The 15,762-nt window shown below is 47.6% G+C and overlaps 1 long non-coding RNA gene across 1 annotated transcript; it reads left to right on the top strand.

Annotated features, from left to right (window-relative positions):
- Window positions 1-4,098: 4,098 nt before the first annotated feature.
- LOC311588377 lies at window positions 4,099-10,947 on the top strand. The gene is made up of 3 exons (XR_014776180.1): window positions 4,099-4,158; window positions 10,200-10,270; window positions 10,812-10,947. It is a non-coding gene; the product is annotated as an uncharacterized lncRNA (long non-coding RNA).
- The last annotated feature ends 4,815 nt before the right edge of the window (window positions 10,948-15,762 follow it).

Here is a 15,762-nt window from a genome sequence, read left to right on the forward strand (position 1 = left end):
CTCCATGGCACCATCTAGGAAGAGGCAGGTTCACTGGTGTGATGGTTGGTGCTGGCTGTCAACGTGAGCGGCTTAAGAGACTGGTGAAATCCACTTGTGTGTCTGTCGCGCCATCTCCAGAGGGGACTACCATGTGGAACAGTGGCAAAGGGGAAAAGGCAACCCTGAATGTAGGCAGCACCGTTCAGTGGGCGGGGTCTCTCACTGGGACCCAGGCCTGGCTGATTACGCCAAGCTGGCTGGCCAAGGAAGGAATCTCATGAGTCCACCTTGTCTCTCCCTCCACAGTACGTACTACCGTCTTCTGCTTTTTACACGGTTTCCGGAAATCAAGTTCTGATGTTTGTGCAGTGAGCTCTTCACGGAATGAGCCCTCTCTCCAGCCCCCAGCCTTGTTTTAGGTTTGGGTATAAGAAAGGAATGGCCATAGGTAGGTATTAAAAGGCCCCAGCAAGGTGATGGATGCTTCTGTCTGCAAACTGTGTTCCCAACAGAAGCTGTCTGCCCTGTGGGAACGTAGACTCTGTGTCGGGTCAATGTGCAGGTGTGTGGGAAACACATCCTTCTGTGGCAGTGCCTCCTAGGCATGAACCCCCTCCCTTTTGGGCACATGGTTAGAAAAGCCTTATCAACCAGAGAGTCAGATACAGAGAGCATCTGCCACTCACAAACACCCAAGAAACAAGCCTGCTGCACTCGCTCCCCATTGTCTGTTTGGTTATTCCTGAAAGTTCATCTGGGGTGTGTGGGACAGGCCTGCTTTAATAATACACACATTCCTTTGTTTTCTTCCCTCTAGGAAACAGCACATGCTACATATCTCTCTCTCTCTCTCTCTCTCTCTCTCTCTCTCTCTCTCTCTCTCTCTTTCTCTCTCTGTCTCTGTCTCTCTCTCGCACCCTCTTTCTGACACTGGCCACAGTTAGAATTAGTTGTTCAGTTTCCTCCTTTCTCTCCACCAGGTCAAAAGGCTATAGCCACCAAGAGGTCAAAAGGCTATACCTAGGGACGACATTGACACAGAGCTAGTTATCTGAGCAAGTGTATTTGTGTTTGTAACCCAATTTCTTATCTAGGTCATAGAAAAGAGGAGATTGCTTAGAAGGAGGTGGGAGATATTATAGATCCCCGTGACGCAGGGAGCGCCTGTCCTCACACACAGTGTCTGGCCCTGCAGATGTCTGGGAGCTGGACTGGAATTCAGCCTTATGCCACCACCTCAGCTTCTGTCAAGTGTTACATTTTTCCCTCTCTCTGTTGGTTCCATTAGTCTGGCCGACAACATGGTGACCAAGACTGTGACCCCTCATGTCTTGGTGGCTTCCTTGCTAAGGAGTCTGGCCCTCGTCCATTAGTTAGACATGAACAGATCCCAGGGAGACTGTGACTACCAAGCTGGGATCAGGTGTCCACATCTGACCCACTGGACACCACCACTTCCTACCGTAACATCGGATAGAGAAAAGGAGAGGTCAAACTCAGAAATCTCTCCTAATTTGTCATCTTATATTTTGTGCATGTGCGGTGGATGAATGCAGTGAATGTGAAACCATCAAGGGGCTGAAGGAAAATCCAGATTGTAGGTTATTTTTGTCAAAAAATTAAGTTAGGAGCAGTTAGACCAAGGGTGATTTTTTTGAGTGTTCAAATTTCCTGAAGGCTCAGTAGGAACAAACAGCATTTTGAGAAACAAAGAGGGGGCTGGGGAGGGAGGGTTCAGTGGGGAAAGCATTTGCTGTGCAAGTATGGGGACGAGCTTGATTTCCCAGAACCCACTGGGAACTGGGTGCAGAAGTGTGCATTTGTAACCCAGAGCTTCTGTGGTATGATGAGAAGCAAAGACAAGAAAGCCCTCAGAAGTGCTTCAGCCAACTGGTCTGGTATATACAGTGGTGAAAAACAAAGAGTCCTTTATTTCAAACAAGATGAAAGCCTGCAGTTGCCCTCTGACCTCCATGTGTACACCTTGCCATGCATATGCCCATATACATGCAAATATACATTATATGTGCATGTGTATAACACACGTGTCATATAGTCACACACATAAAGATTTTTTTAAAGGAAGCAAACAGGGTGTCCTCAGAGGCTTTGACACATCCCTCATAGAGAGGAGGGTATTCAGATGCAGGCTTGAGGACCAGGAGGTGTCCTGGGGGTCTGCTGACCCTTGTCCACTCTCATCCAACAATAAAGGACGAGAAGCCGGGCAGCCGGCGTGACTGACAGTAAAACTGGGCCGGTGCTGTCTATGACTGAACTGCTTGGTCTGCATCTTTGAGGCGAGGAAAGTTCCATATGGTAGCTCAGGCTACAGCTGGAGAGAAGTCATCGGCACCACTTAGACGGTGCTTTCTATATGTGGACATCTGTCCTAAGTGGGTTACATAGAATAACCCATTTTTTAAAAAAAGCAATCATGTCATGTAAGTGTGGTTACTGTCTAGACTGTGCTGGGTGGAGAGGCCCCCATCCCTCCAATTCCTGTCTACTTGGAACCTCAGAATGTGACCATATTCTGAGAATAAGGACTGTGAAGATGTGTTTAATTAGTTAATACAGAGTTTTATTGGGTTCAGAGGCTAATCTAGTGCCTGGTGGCCTTACAGGGAGAAGGAAAATTTGACAGACTCACAGAAAGAAGGCTGTGTCAAGACAGAGGCTCAGAGGAAGTGATGTTGCCACAAGCCAAGGAGCACCAAGGACTGCCAGCAATCGCATTAAACTGGGAAACAGCCTTTGGAGTAGGCACAGCCCTGCCAATGCTCTGATTGTTAACTGGTGGCTTCCAGAGCTAAGGGACGACAAAGTTCTGATAGGCCCACAGTTGTAACTTGTTATTAAAACCCTGATGCCTAACAGAGGTACAGACAATACAGCTTGGTTGAAAACTCTCACCCAAAGCCACACAAGCAGAAGGTGGCAGAGCTGGAGGGTATTAGGGAGACAGGACTAGGGAGGGACTCAGGGTCATCACTGCCCAGTGTGGCATGGCCCCACCATCCAGCCTGCACTCTGAGCTGTCTTGCGTCTATAGAAGCCTGGGCTGCTGAGAGATGGGAGAGTCTTCTTCAGCACCCATCTCCAAAGATGGCTTTGCTTTTGGCAGGGTCTGGCTTCAGTCAGACAGTTAGGGGATGATGTCTCCACCTGCCTGAGGCTACTTCCTGAGTGACAGCGACAGTGACGATGTGACAAAAATATCTGACAAAAGTAACCAAAGGATCGAAAAGCTTGTTTGAGCTCACGGTATGAATGCTCAGTCCGTTAGGTGGGAGAGGCATGTTGGCAGGATTAACTGTGGTGGCGGGAGAATGAGACAGCTGGTCACACTGTGGCCACAGCCAGGAAGCAGAGTGGGATGCTGGTCCTTGGTTCGCCTTCTGCTTTCCCCCAACCCAGTGGAATAGCGCTGCCCGTGATCAGGATAGCATTTCCCTCCTCGGTTAAGTCTGGAGATACCGTCACAGACACCCTAGGTCATTCCAAATCCTGACAAGCCAGCAGTGGAGATTGGCCATGGCACCAGGCCTCTGTTACAGCCGCACCTTGCAGCTTGGGACCTGCTACTAAACTGGCCTCATTTCCCTTTGCTTCTGGGCCTTTTCCTGAGGATGAGGCCTCCTGGCCAGCTCCTGGGTGGATGTGAAAATTGACCACTACATGGTGGCTGCCATTTGCCCCTGGCTTGGTTCATCGTCTTGGTCGTGCCACTTTCCAAAACCCTGAATAGACTTTCATCAACATCTGGATATGTGGAAACAGAGAAGGCCATGTTCACTTGTCATGCCAGAAGCTCAGCAGGATGCTGTAGACATCCATGGGTTTCCTCTTAAGGACCATCCAGTGCCCATCTTCCAGGTGCCGGGTGCAATGAGGAGTTATAGCTTTTTCAGAATTATAAATAATGCAATATGCCTCACATTTCCCACTGGATAGGGAAATTCTCTTTCCAATGTTGGTGATCAAACCCAGGGTCTTGTGTAAGCCAGGCAAGTGTCCCCCTCCTGAGCCAGCTACCTAGCCATAGCTGTCTTTTTAATGCTTCATTTTGGGTTGTGAGTTTTTGTTGTTTTGTTTTTGTTTTTCAGAGAGAAGCCCCGAAGTAGAATTGAGATGCGTGGCCAGGCTCCCCTCCTTTCAATGCGCATTGATCAGGTCGGTAGGCATCTGCGTCTTTGTTCTACTTTGCTTTTCTATGATTACAAATGAGGCTGAGAGGTTTCCAACACTACGGTCATTTCTATTTCCTTGTTCATGCATCTCTGTCCCAGTCTCCTTTCCTGCCTGGGTGCTTTCTGACTAGCCTGTGGGAATGCTAACCTTGTTCTGCCACGTTCACTTGCTGACATTACCCAAACGGACGGATGGGTTTTTAAATTTTTAAGCAGTCTCGCATTGTTCCTGGAGCTCTGCATGTAAATTAGGAGAAAATGGATGACACAGGCAGGCAACAATAAAAAGGAAGATTCTCTCATGCCTGCCTGCCTTCCAGAGACTTCCACTTTTAACACCTAGCTATGTCTCATTCCATTTTCACTTCACCCAAATGAGATCACTCTGTACATAGTGTTTTATAATCTGCTATTTATTTTCAGCCAACAGTTTCTGCTTTCCTGTCATAATGGAACATTCTAGGTACTTAACTCCCAGACCATTCCCCAGTTGCCCCAAACTGGCCCCATAATGTCTCCAAGAGCACTATGGCGCTCCACCCAAAGCATGCCACACTCCCAGGTTCCTTTGAGCACAGCAGAGTCTCAGTTCAGTGTCACAGACTTGTGGAAGGACCAAGGCAGCGCCCCCTACAGACAAACTTAGCGGCTAGAACTCTCCACCATCTGCCATGACAGCCCCTGTCCACTAGATTTTCAGTAACACAATCCTTAGCTGTGAGGCACATCTGCACTAAACTCCACTAGGATTTGCTCTTGGCTTTGGGGTTTGGGAGTCTCCGCAGTGGCTGTGCTGCCCTGACTCTGTGGTCATGGTTCCTTCTTATGTGGGCTGGATGCTGCAGTGTGGTCCCTTCTGGAATTTGGAGACATCTTCTCATGGCTTAGCCTTTAAGACCCTCATGGCCGATGAAGTGCTCATACTCTGAGTTACCAAGAAAACCCTAGTTAGGGCTGGAGGCTGAGACCCGAGAGGTGAACCGGTCTCTCACTTCCTGCAAGGAGAATCTGAAGCAAACGTTTTACACATTCCTCTATTTTAGGGATGACTCTGCCTCAGCCACCTGCCTCCGCAGCAAAAATATCCAAGTCCCAGACTGTTCAATCTGCTTTATCCGCACAGACCCTTCTGTGAGGGCAATGGGGTCTCGTCCTGGGGGCTGCGTGTGAGCAGGTTTTCATGGGCTTGGCTCTGAAGGTGAAGCTCCCTTAAAACACTGCAAAGGAGAACAGGAAAGGCCACAGAGAGAAACCTGAACTTTGCTTGTTCAGCTCTAGCTGTACCATGTGCATGTTCCCAGAAGACCCAGCGGCAGTGCCCAGGAGGCAGGGAGGACCCAAGCCCAGAAGCAGAAGAGGCAAGCTGGAGCTCCGGGTCTGTGGGCGCATTGCTCATCCCTCCAACTCCAATTTCCATTGTTCGGTTGTACAATGAGGATAATAATAACTCAGGGGCAGGAATATATTACGGAGGAATCCTATCTGAACTCGTATGCGGAGGCTGCTGAGACACTGAGCCCTTAAGCAGCAGGTCCTCTGATGGCTCTACGGAGCTGAGCAGCAGCAAATGGTGAGGGGGCAAGGAGTTGGTCCTCTCAGGACACAGTTACAGGGAGATGCTCTTCCTCTGACCACCACACTGTCCTTATTCAGGACAATGACTGTGCAAGAGTCTGGGTGGGTGGGTGAGTGGGAAAAAGCAGGGGAAAGCAGGACCAGTGATGGAAACATGGAGAGTGTGCTTTGGCTACCTCCATGCATCTAAGGAGTCTTTGCTGCACCATGACAGACAAGGCCTCCTAGACCCAGCTAAGGGGCTCTAGAGCAGTGGTTCTCAACCTTCCTAATGCTGTGACCCTTTAGTATAGTTCCTCGTGTTGTGGTGACCTCCAACTATAAAGTTGTTTTTGTTGCTACTTCCTAACTGTAATTTTGCTACTGTTCCAAATCAAAATGTAAGCCTCTGTGTTTTCTTAGATGACCCTGCGAGGTGGTCGTTCGACATCCAAAGAGGTCACAACCCACAGGTTGAGAACCACTGTTCTACACAGCAGATGGCCGGAGCATAAGCACAAGCAGTGTGGTAACAGGTTGCTACAGTTGCGACATTAAGAGTGCTGAAGGTCCTGGGAGCTCACTTCGGTTGCTCGAGAGGATGCAGGATGCCTCAGAAGGACATGTGCTCAGAATGCCATGTGACTCTGAGATTTGCCTCTGTAAAAATCCTAGAATTCTCTTCTTTGTGTTGCAAAGAATTAAGCCTTAGTGGAACATTCTGGACTCTTATTCTGTCCCAGCTAAGTCATTTAGTGACCTTTGAAAACAGTGATATTTATACCTTACCTCACCTCATTTCTCGTCAGCCATAAACGGAGTGTTATGAAGAAACTCTCACACAGGACCACAAAATGGCATGTCTATACAATGGGCATTGTAACATTGTTCCTGCTGCACAGAATGCGGACAGTTTCTACTTCCATTACGGACAAAATAGAATTTAATCTTTACTCTTAGGACTTTAAAAATACATTCTTTAAGACACACTGCTGGGACCAGATTTCAGAATGGCATGCATGTGTGCAGTGCAGTGCCCATATTAAAGCACACATGCACTGGCATGGCATGCATGTGTGCTATGCAGTGCCCATATTAATGCACACATGCACAAGCATGTGAATATGTATTCCAATGCTTAGCAAAAAAGCTGGAAGGCTGTCCCAGAACCTTCTGAGGCAGATGGGGTGGGAGGGGACATGTGAACATGTGGGGAGCTGAAACCAGCTGTCTTTCTGGTTCAATGACGCTTATTTACCTGCCTTTCGCTTTTTTTTTAAAATAACAAGCACACTGATGTCACTGACTGTCTGTGGCCTGTGCTGAGACCCAGTTCTGTCTGTTGCCCCTGTCAGGATGCCTGGAAACCCTGCTCTACTTCCTTATTAGTTGCATGGAAGAGTCAAAGCACTGGCCTCCCACATAGAGTAGGACAGGAGGAGGTAACACACACACACACACACACACACACACACACACACACACACACACCATGCCATAGTCCAACAAGAACTTGAGCTTGAACAGAGTAGGATGAGGAAGGGGTGCTGTGGAGGGAAGAGAGGAGAGGGAGTGGCCATTTGCTGCCACTCAGGATCTCATGAATGCCATCATCCTGTTAGTGCAGTTCTCTCTGCATCATGGGAGAAAAGACAGGCTGAGTGAATTGCCTGAGGTCATATGCCATATTGTTCAGACTATAAAATTCTCCCAGCTTTTAGAGCAGTAAAACAGGAAAAACAGGAAAAACAGCAATTAGACCATAAAGCATACCCTAATTCCCCCGCCCCCTACACACACACACACACACACACACACACACACACACACACACACACACACACTTTTAGGGGAACTACACACACACACACACACACACACACACACACACACACACACACACACTTTTAGGGGAAAGTGCATCTATGGTACGAGAAATACGGTAATTACTGAGTGGCAAGTGTGGTCCAGAATTGGTGTGTGTGTGTGTGTGTGTGTGTGTGTGTGTGTGTGTGTGTGTGTGTGTGTTGGAGGAGAAGGGGGCTCTTCTTCCTGTGCATCCATGCAGTGGCCATCACCTGTTTGCAGTTTTCCCAGTGCCGGAATCCTGGGAACTTGTCACTGCTGGAGACTTCTGAAAGGTCATTCAACACCAGGGTCTCCCAGGAGCTCAGGCTCACCAGGGCTGTGCTGCACCTACTGTGAGCCGAATGCTGAGCCTGGAGCACAAAGTGCCACTTGTGAGGATGGGAGACTCTAAGCCCTCAGCTCACTCCTGACTCAGCTTCCTATTCCTCAGGGCCTGCAGTCACCGCCACCTTTGAAAGCAGCAAGTGTACCCTAATACACGCGGGATACTATGGAGGGGTTGCTGGGTCTCCTTTAGAGGGCATCATCACTGTGTGAAGAAGCTCAGTCCACACTGGGCCAAGACGGGTCTGAGAGTGGAATGTGGACAAACTCGGATGAGAGTGTCGATAGCCTCCTCATCCTTCATCTTAAGAGGTGTTGGAGACTATATGGTGGTGGGGTTTCTCATTCCTAATCAGAGCATTTGTCAGGGGCTCAGGGCTCAGTTAATCGAGTGACTTTCTTTCCTCTCCACCCCAAGGAACAAAAAAGACAGGAGCCCAGGTGTGGCTTGAGAGCCACTCACAGACTGCCATAGGAGAGTTCAGTCCAGGACCTGGGCAGCACAATGTAAAGCAATGGTTCTCAACCTTCCTGATGCTGTGGCCCTTTAATGCAGTTCCTCATGGTGTGGTGAGCGCTCCCCCCCAAACCAGAAAACTATTTCATTGTTATTTCATAACTGTAATTTTGCTGCTCTTATGAATCATAATGAAAATATATTTGGAGGTAAAGGTTTGCCAGAGGGGTCGGAGCCACAGGTTGAGAGCCACTTATATAAAAGCTCACGTGCATTCTCTCTCTCTCTCTCTCTCTCTCTCTCTCTCTCTCTCTCTCTCTCTCTCAACCCTGGTCATATGCCTGAAAATCCTTGTGCAGAAAAGCAAAAAAGCCCAGAGCTGCCTCCAGGGCCTGTCAAGGGAGAGTCAGTGGGAGCCAAAGGGACTGAGACGCTTTAACATTTAAACATTTATTCCTCTGAGAATACATTTGTCTGGTCCTATCCCACCTGCAGTGCCTTATTTTGACCCACTGAGGTCCAACTGCTTGCTTCATTGTTCTGTGCCATCTCCCAGGTCCATCCTAACATACATTCAGGTTCTGCTATGAAGTTTGCCACCCTCAGGCTTTGTAGCTCTTGATTCATGTTTCCCAACTCAAGCCTGATTTTTCTCTAAAATAGTTTTGCATATATATGTGCAACACACACGTTTAGGGTGACCCTTGAACAATTAACTCCCCCCAAGAATGCCAATGTTAACATATGTATGTACAATCATGCATGTTCTGAACAAACACCAAAGGATGTCAGTGTGTCCTGTGCAGAAGGTTTGTGCATAGAAAAAAAAAGCAGAGCATCCCAGGTGCTCTGAGGAGGGGCCTAAGGTCTGCACTCAGTGAACCACAGATATTCTGTGAACACATCTCTATGCACAATGGATGCTAACCACAATAATAAACAGATCGTAAAAATGTTCCATTCCCAATTCCAGCCATGATCTGAATAGGCTCCTGTTTGATTGACATGTGAGTGATTAGCCAACACTAACTACTGGCAATGCCACAAGGTGGCTATTAGAGCTGTGGAGGAGCAGGATACCTCACTAACACTGGCACTTGCAGAATCTTTATGGAAAGCTTTGATGATTCCCTGAATGCCCAGGACTTGAGAACAGTTGCCTTGGCATAGCTGATACATGGCTGGTAGCAGGATTCCAACTTCTCCACATTCCCCTAAACATGTGATAGTATCTGACTTCTTTATTGTAAGTGTGAAAGTCATCAGAATCAAGATGAAGCCACTAACAATTAATCATTAAATCTAGAGAAAATGATGGGAGAAGTCTCATACCTGTGTGTCCGTGAGACCTACCACAAACTACTGCCAAGAACCACGACTATGTCCCAGGGCTACCACAAACTGACATCACACACAGAAAAGAAAATGTCAAGGATGTCTGCTCACCAGCTGCCTGGGCATCCTTGGAAAGCTGTCACTCTTGTTGTTGACCCAAGAGGACAGCTGTTATGATGATGCACCCTCTTCTGTCTTGCCTCTAGAGACCGTCATCTTCCTGTTCATGTGTATTCCTACCGCAGAGTCCATCCCGAGACAAATTCATCACCGTGGGAATTGTCTCCACTTGTTCATTAGCTTCATTGAGCTAAGGAAAAGGGGTGGGAAGTGGTGCCCATTGTAGCTCCGATCCTCATGTGTCTAATGAGTGATAATGTGAAGGCTTCCCCTGGCTTGTTGGTTACTTGTATAGCTGCTTTGAGAATTATCTCTTCTAATCTTTCACTTGCTCCTTTGGTTTGCTGCTTCTTTGATTCTCTCAGCTACTGGTCCAGCACCATGCCTGTCTGCTTCCTGCCGTGATGATCATGGACCAACCTTCTGAAGCCCCAAAGTAAGTGTTTTCTTTAATAAGAGTTGGCCTCAATAGCACAGTGACAAAGACAAGATAGTGCAGTGTCTGTCCTAGTCAACACAGAATTCTGTGGCCAGCACTGCTCTGGGGGCATGAAAGACATTCACTGAAGAGGAACGGAATAGAGAAGTGAGTGTGCCCTGGTTTCAGGCCGTAACTCTAAGCACCCTGAGAGCTATCACAGCCGGATGCTACCTACTTGCCTTACCTTATGAGCCGAACAGCTGTGGAAGAAGACACAAGCTCCATCACCCACCGCACCGCCCCCACATCCACCTCCAGTTTTTGTGTTGTTTCTTTTTGATGTCATGCTATATGGCCCCATGTATCCAAACTCGGTCCACAACTTACTACGCTGCCAAGTATGATCTTGAACTTTGGATCTTTCTATATCCACCTCCTAAGTGTTAGGTGTACAATAACCACCACATCAGATCTATATAGTGGTGGTGGTGGGGTTGAACCCAGAGTTTGGGTACACAGTAGGCAAGCACTTTGTTAACCTGACTTACAACCTTAGGCCTGTCTCCAATTTGACCCGAATCTTCCATGGAAGAGCAGGAACTCATTGGGTATGAGCAGTTCCTGGACTCTACAGATTGTGCCTTCCACCCTCTTCACAACCCTACAAAGTGGTGACTGGCATTTTATTTGATGGTGAGGAGATCAGGAAAGCCACTCTGCTGGTGAGAGAGGTACAAGCCTTTGTCTTGCTGTGGTGAGTACTATTAATTTATTCCAAGTTATTTGCAAGTTGGCTGAGATGGATCATGAAGCCTGACCAACCAACCTTTTCTTTTTCCCTGCTCCTTTCAGGAATGCCCATCGAGATCAGAGAGGCATGTCTTCCCCCAGTGCTACCAACTCAATGGGTTGGGTTGGCCATGTGTCTAGCTGTGTGATCAGGACAGAAACACATGGGAAGGCATCGCCCCTCGGTTCCTCCTTCCAGCATTGTACAGTGAAGTCCATGCAGTGAGTCTGTTGGAACCACTGTTTCCTTTACCTCAAGAGTATTCAATATCTACATGGGGCTACCTCAGCGGCCCTATGTTCCTCCATTCAGGGAAGTTAGGAACAGCTTCATGTCAGGAAATAATTTCCTAATGTTGCCTGTGGTTCCATCATGTGTACCAAGCAACCTGAGGGCATAGGTTGAATGGACTGTGTGATGAGTCCAATTACATTGGTAGAAGTTGGCAGCTGAAGCAGCTGAAATTCATCTCATTGGGGAGAAAGAATCCAAAGACTTGATTCCTTATTTCTGTTTGGGCCCAATCTCTTTCAAGAGGACAGGAGCTCCAGAACCACCTCTGCCTGCCAAGGGCTGTGAGGAAGACAGCCTTGGGTCCTAAAAACATCATTCTTTCCCTTTCTTCTGACATGCAAAGCCCTGAAAAAGATGCAAATCATGATAACAAAGCCTCATGTGAAGACACTGGCCTCTGGCTAAGGACAAACTCCAGACTCTGATGATTTTGGGCAGCTGAAGTATTTGAGCTGCTGACCTTCAGCAAGGACAGCAGTGCCTCATGATGCCCCCACACATGCCAAGCACATGAAGTCAGGAAAGGGTCCCCAGTGGGAGTCCCTTAGGCCTCCTGAATGCACCATGCTCCAGATCCAAGAAGAAACAAAACAGACTGAAGAATGGGCACTCAGATTTGCAGGCTAAGATGACCAGAAAGCTATTTCTAACCTTCTTTGCACCCAATCATTTTCTGTGTCCAACTAAACTGCTTGGTCCTAACCTTTGCTCAAGGCAGGCACATGTTCTTCTCTTCTGATTTGCAATCATTATCCATGCCTGGAGAAATGTCAACTCTCGGCACCACTGGCCTCTTCAAGTGCTTTGTTGTGACCGATGATACTACTGCACTTAAGGAAGAAAGCATTTGGTAGGACCAATAAAAATTTGCTAATTAGCCTTTCAAATGCTTACACAAATTCTTGAGGTGCAGACCATTGACAGGCTGTTTCCACTTTCATTAGGACATTAGTTTTGTCTTTAGAGACAAAAGGCCAGAAGATTCGAGTTGAACTTAGTACGTGCCTGAAGGTATTTACAGAGGTTTTTCTGCTTTCTGTCTCCCTGGAGTGTTTATGGCCTTTAAATGGATTTTTTTATAACATGGGGGGAGGAGGGAGGAGAATGAATTTTTTATAAATTGAAAGGATGTTGCATTAGTTATTTTTCTCATGCCTATGACCAAATATCTGACAACTTAGAGGAAGAAAGATGCCTTTGGGCTCATGGATTTAGAGGTTCTGGCTCATTGTAACAGAGAGGGCATAACAGAGCAAGGCAATTCACATCATGGCAGACAGGAAGTACAGAAATGGGGATACAAGAAAGGACCTAGGAAAGACGGCCCCTAGTGACCTACTTTTTCCAAGTATGCCCCACCCTCCAGCTTTTACCACCTTCCCATAATGCCATCATATTATGAACCCAATATGGGATTTTCCATTGATTGGATCAGAGCCACATTATCTGATTGTATCTGTTCTCTCTTAACCTGGAAGTACTTCTTGGTGCAATCAAGTTGACAAGATTAATCATGGCAACACTCATCCCGATAGGATTTTTAAAGAAATACCAAACTCTCTGTCTGAGAACTAATGGTGCAGTGTGTTTATGTCCATCATCGAAAACCCTCTCAGCTTTGGAGGGAGCTGCTCACAGCCAATCTGCAGGGAGAGTCTGGGCCAGGCCTATATGGTTAGGGAGTTAAGACCTGACAGCATATATGCCCATTATCTTTGGATAAGAAAGAAGGGTACTTGCCCTCTCCCCTGCCAGGTCATGGAATATTGAACTGAGATCACTTGGTAACTGGCCAATTGAACTTTGACAAAAGTCAAGTATCAAAGAGTAGGAGGGGGCTGCCGTGAATGGAGAACAAGTATCTAGGTTTGATGGAAACTGGAACAATGGGAGGAGGGTGGTTAGAGAGCTTGATGGGGGCCTGGAACCTTCTCCTGGTCTACTCTGCCTCCAGGCACTGGCTGTCAACACCAGTTGAGGCCACGATAGAGGTAGAGGCCAAGTTACCCACTGCTCCCAGAAATCAAGAGAGGGTCTTATTTCTATTGACTCCCAGTGGGGGCTAGAATACCAGCAGCAGATTTTTGAGAATCACCTGAACAAATAATGACATTTCATTTCTATCTTTAGTTACATTGTAGGGGCCCAAAACTATAGACCCCTGAGTTAGCTGGGCCTCCAGCACTGAGAGATAACGACATTAGCTTTTACTGGAAGAGCATGAAGACATTGGCCTCCATGCTCTTCCCACATCCTTTGTGTACAGATAGAGGTGTCTTCCAGTCTATCCAAAGGAAGAGCCATGACCCACATAGAGATGAGGATGCTCCAAACTTTTCAAACCCTGTAGGGACTGCCTTCCTCATTTTAGAAAAGGATGACTCAAGGCGGATGCTGACAGAGGCAGGACTGTGTCAAAAGTGGCACCGAGGGAGTTGGCACTGTGCTCTCTCCTCCTGGGGCGTGACTTCAGATCTCATCCTTGAGTGGCTGCAGCTCAGAAAGATGTTCTGTGAGACCATATGAGTCACCATAACACTGGCTTCCTTTGACAGCTCCTGTTATCCAGTGAAGCATGCACACCACATAGGAGCAGAGTGGAAATCTGTCTTGACCTACAGCTTCCAGATTTGAGTCTGCAGGAGCCCAGTGAGGGCAAATGTGCTGTTTTGGTTTGTTTGTTTGTTTGTTTGTTTGTTTTTACCATCCATCTATATGTCAGAATCACAGACTTAGAGGCTTCATTAGCATTCATGCAGTTTAGTTTGTCATCAACTCTGAAATGCTGAAGTACTTCTCAAGCGTCCACCATCATTTTTATTTATTTATTTATTTTTTGCTGGAGAACTTCCAGAGACTAGTATCTTAATGAAATGAATCACCCTGCGTGGGCACAACCCGCCACAAAGTCCACCCACAGTTCAATTCTATGCATTTCCAAAGCTAATTAGCCATGGAAGTTGAGGAATGTAATTTTGTTCATTTCAGTTCATTCTGCTTGGGGGTCAAGATGACCAGGCTGAGTCTGTAGCTGAAGAGGCCAACAGAATGGAGGGCCGAGGAAATCAGCCCTTCAGTATGGCTCTCATGGCCACAGATGGCCAGGGAGAGCACTGTCTTCTCTACAGTCTCATGTTGCAGGCCTGGTCTTGGGCTACATCACCTCAAGTCTGGTGTGCACAGTGGTCTCCTGATTCCCTCCCTCCCTCTGAGGGACCTATTCCTGGCCACCACCCATGCTCCTGGCGGGTGAGTCCTCCTCCTCCTCCGTTTCCATAAATCTACTCTGCCTCCCCATCATCTGTGTAATAGAACTCAAGCTCTTGGTGATATTGGAGGCTCCAGTCCAGCAATCTATAGACATAGTTGCCACATTGACTCATGTGCTCTACTTTCAGGAAGTCACATACTCCAGTGTTGGCACCTCTCCACCATTCTCCAAGCTTTGTTCTTCCTGCCCTGGACACCCTTCATGACCCAAGGCTACTTGCCCTTTAAGATGCTCTTGGGTCTCAGCCCTGAGCTGTCCCTTCCTGGATCCCTGCTCCATGCCATACCACAGCAAGCACTATGCTCTGGGAGCACTCGCCCTTGCACAGACATCTCTCTGAAGAGATGTGTTCCCCCGGGGGGCTGTGATGGTTAGTTTTGGCAACTCGTCACAGTGTAGAATCACCTACATGAGTCTCCATGAGTGATTGCCTGCCTACCTATGGGCACACCTGTGGAGTATTGTCTTTATTGCACTAATTGAGGTGAGAAAGCCAGCACCATTTCCTGGGTTTGGATCCTTGTCTGTATAAATGCAGAGGGTGCTGAGAAAACCAGGAATGGATCCTTTTCCCTTTTTTGTTCTTGACTATAATGTGATTAGCAGCTTCAAGTTTCTACCTTGGCTTTCTTGCAATGACAGACTGTAACCCCCAAAACTACGACCATCTAGAAGGGTTCTGCAAATGTTCACCTGGCTAGTGCAATGTCTGGTGTCTTCTTCTGTGGAGCTGTGCTTTTGGAAAGCACCACCCCCCTCTCTGGTCCACTAGCTCTGTCAGGTTTTTCCTCCTTAGACTCTTGGAAGTGATTCCACAGCTCCTCCTCACAGAGACCAAGGAAGATGGCCCTAGAATGGGTAGGTTGTAAAGCACAGAGAACTGCAGCAAACAGCCTTCCACAGGAACCTCTCAGGAAAGCAGCCTTCTCTATGATGTCAGCGGGGCGGGGGGTGGGGGACTCTCACTTCACCTACTTCCTGAACAGCTGCTGTACCCTCTTGAGAAGGGTCTGGCACTTGCGTGGTTTTGTACTCAGTGCTGGATTTATACAGAATCCACTTTGGCCACCATGGGCACTGTCAGTGTCCTAGAAAGGGCAGTGGATTCCTGTATAGACTGTGAATGCTGCCTCGGTTTTGCTGACTATATGG

Source organism: Acomys minous (assembly GCF_964271855.1).
Source record: "Acomys minous genome assembly, chromosome: 2".
NCBI classification, from domain to species: Eukaryota; Metazoa; Chordata; class Mammalia; order Rodentia; family Muridae; genus Acomys; species Acomys minous.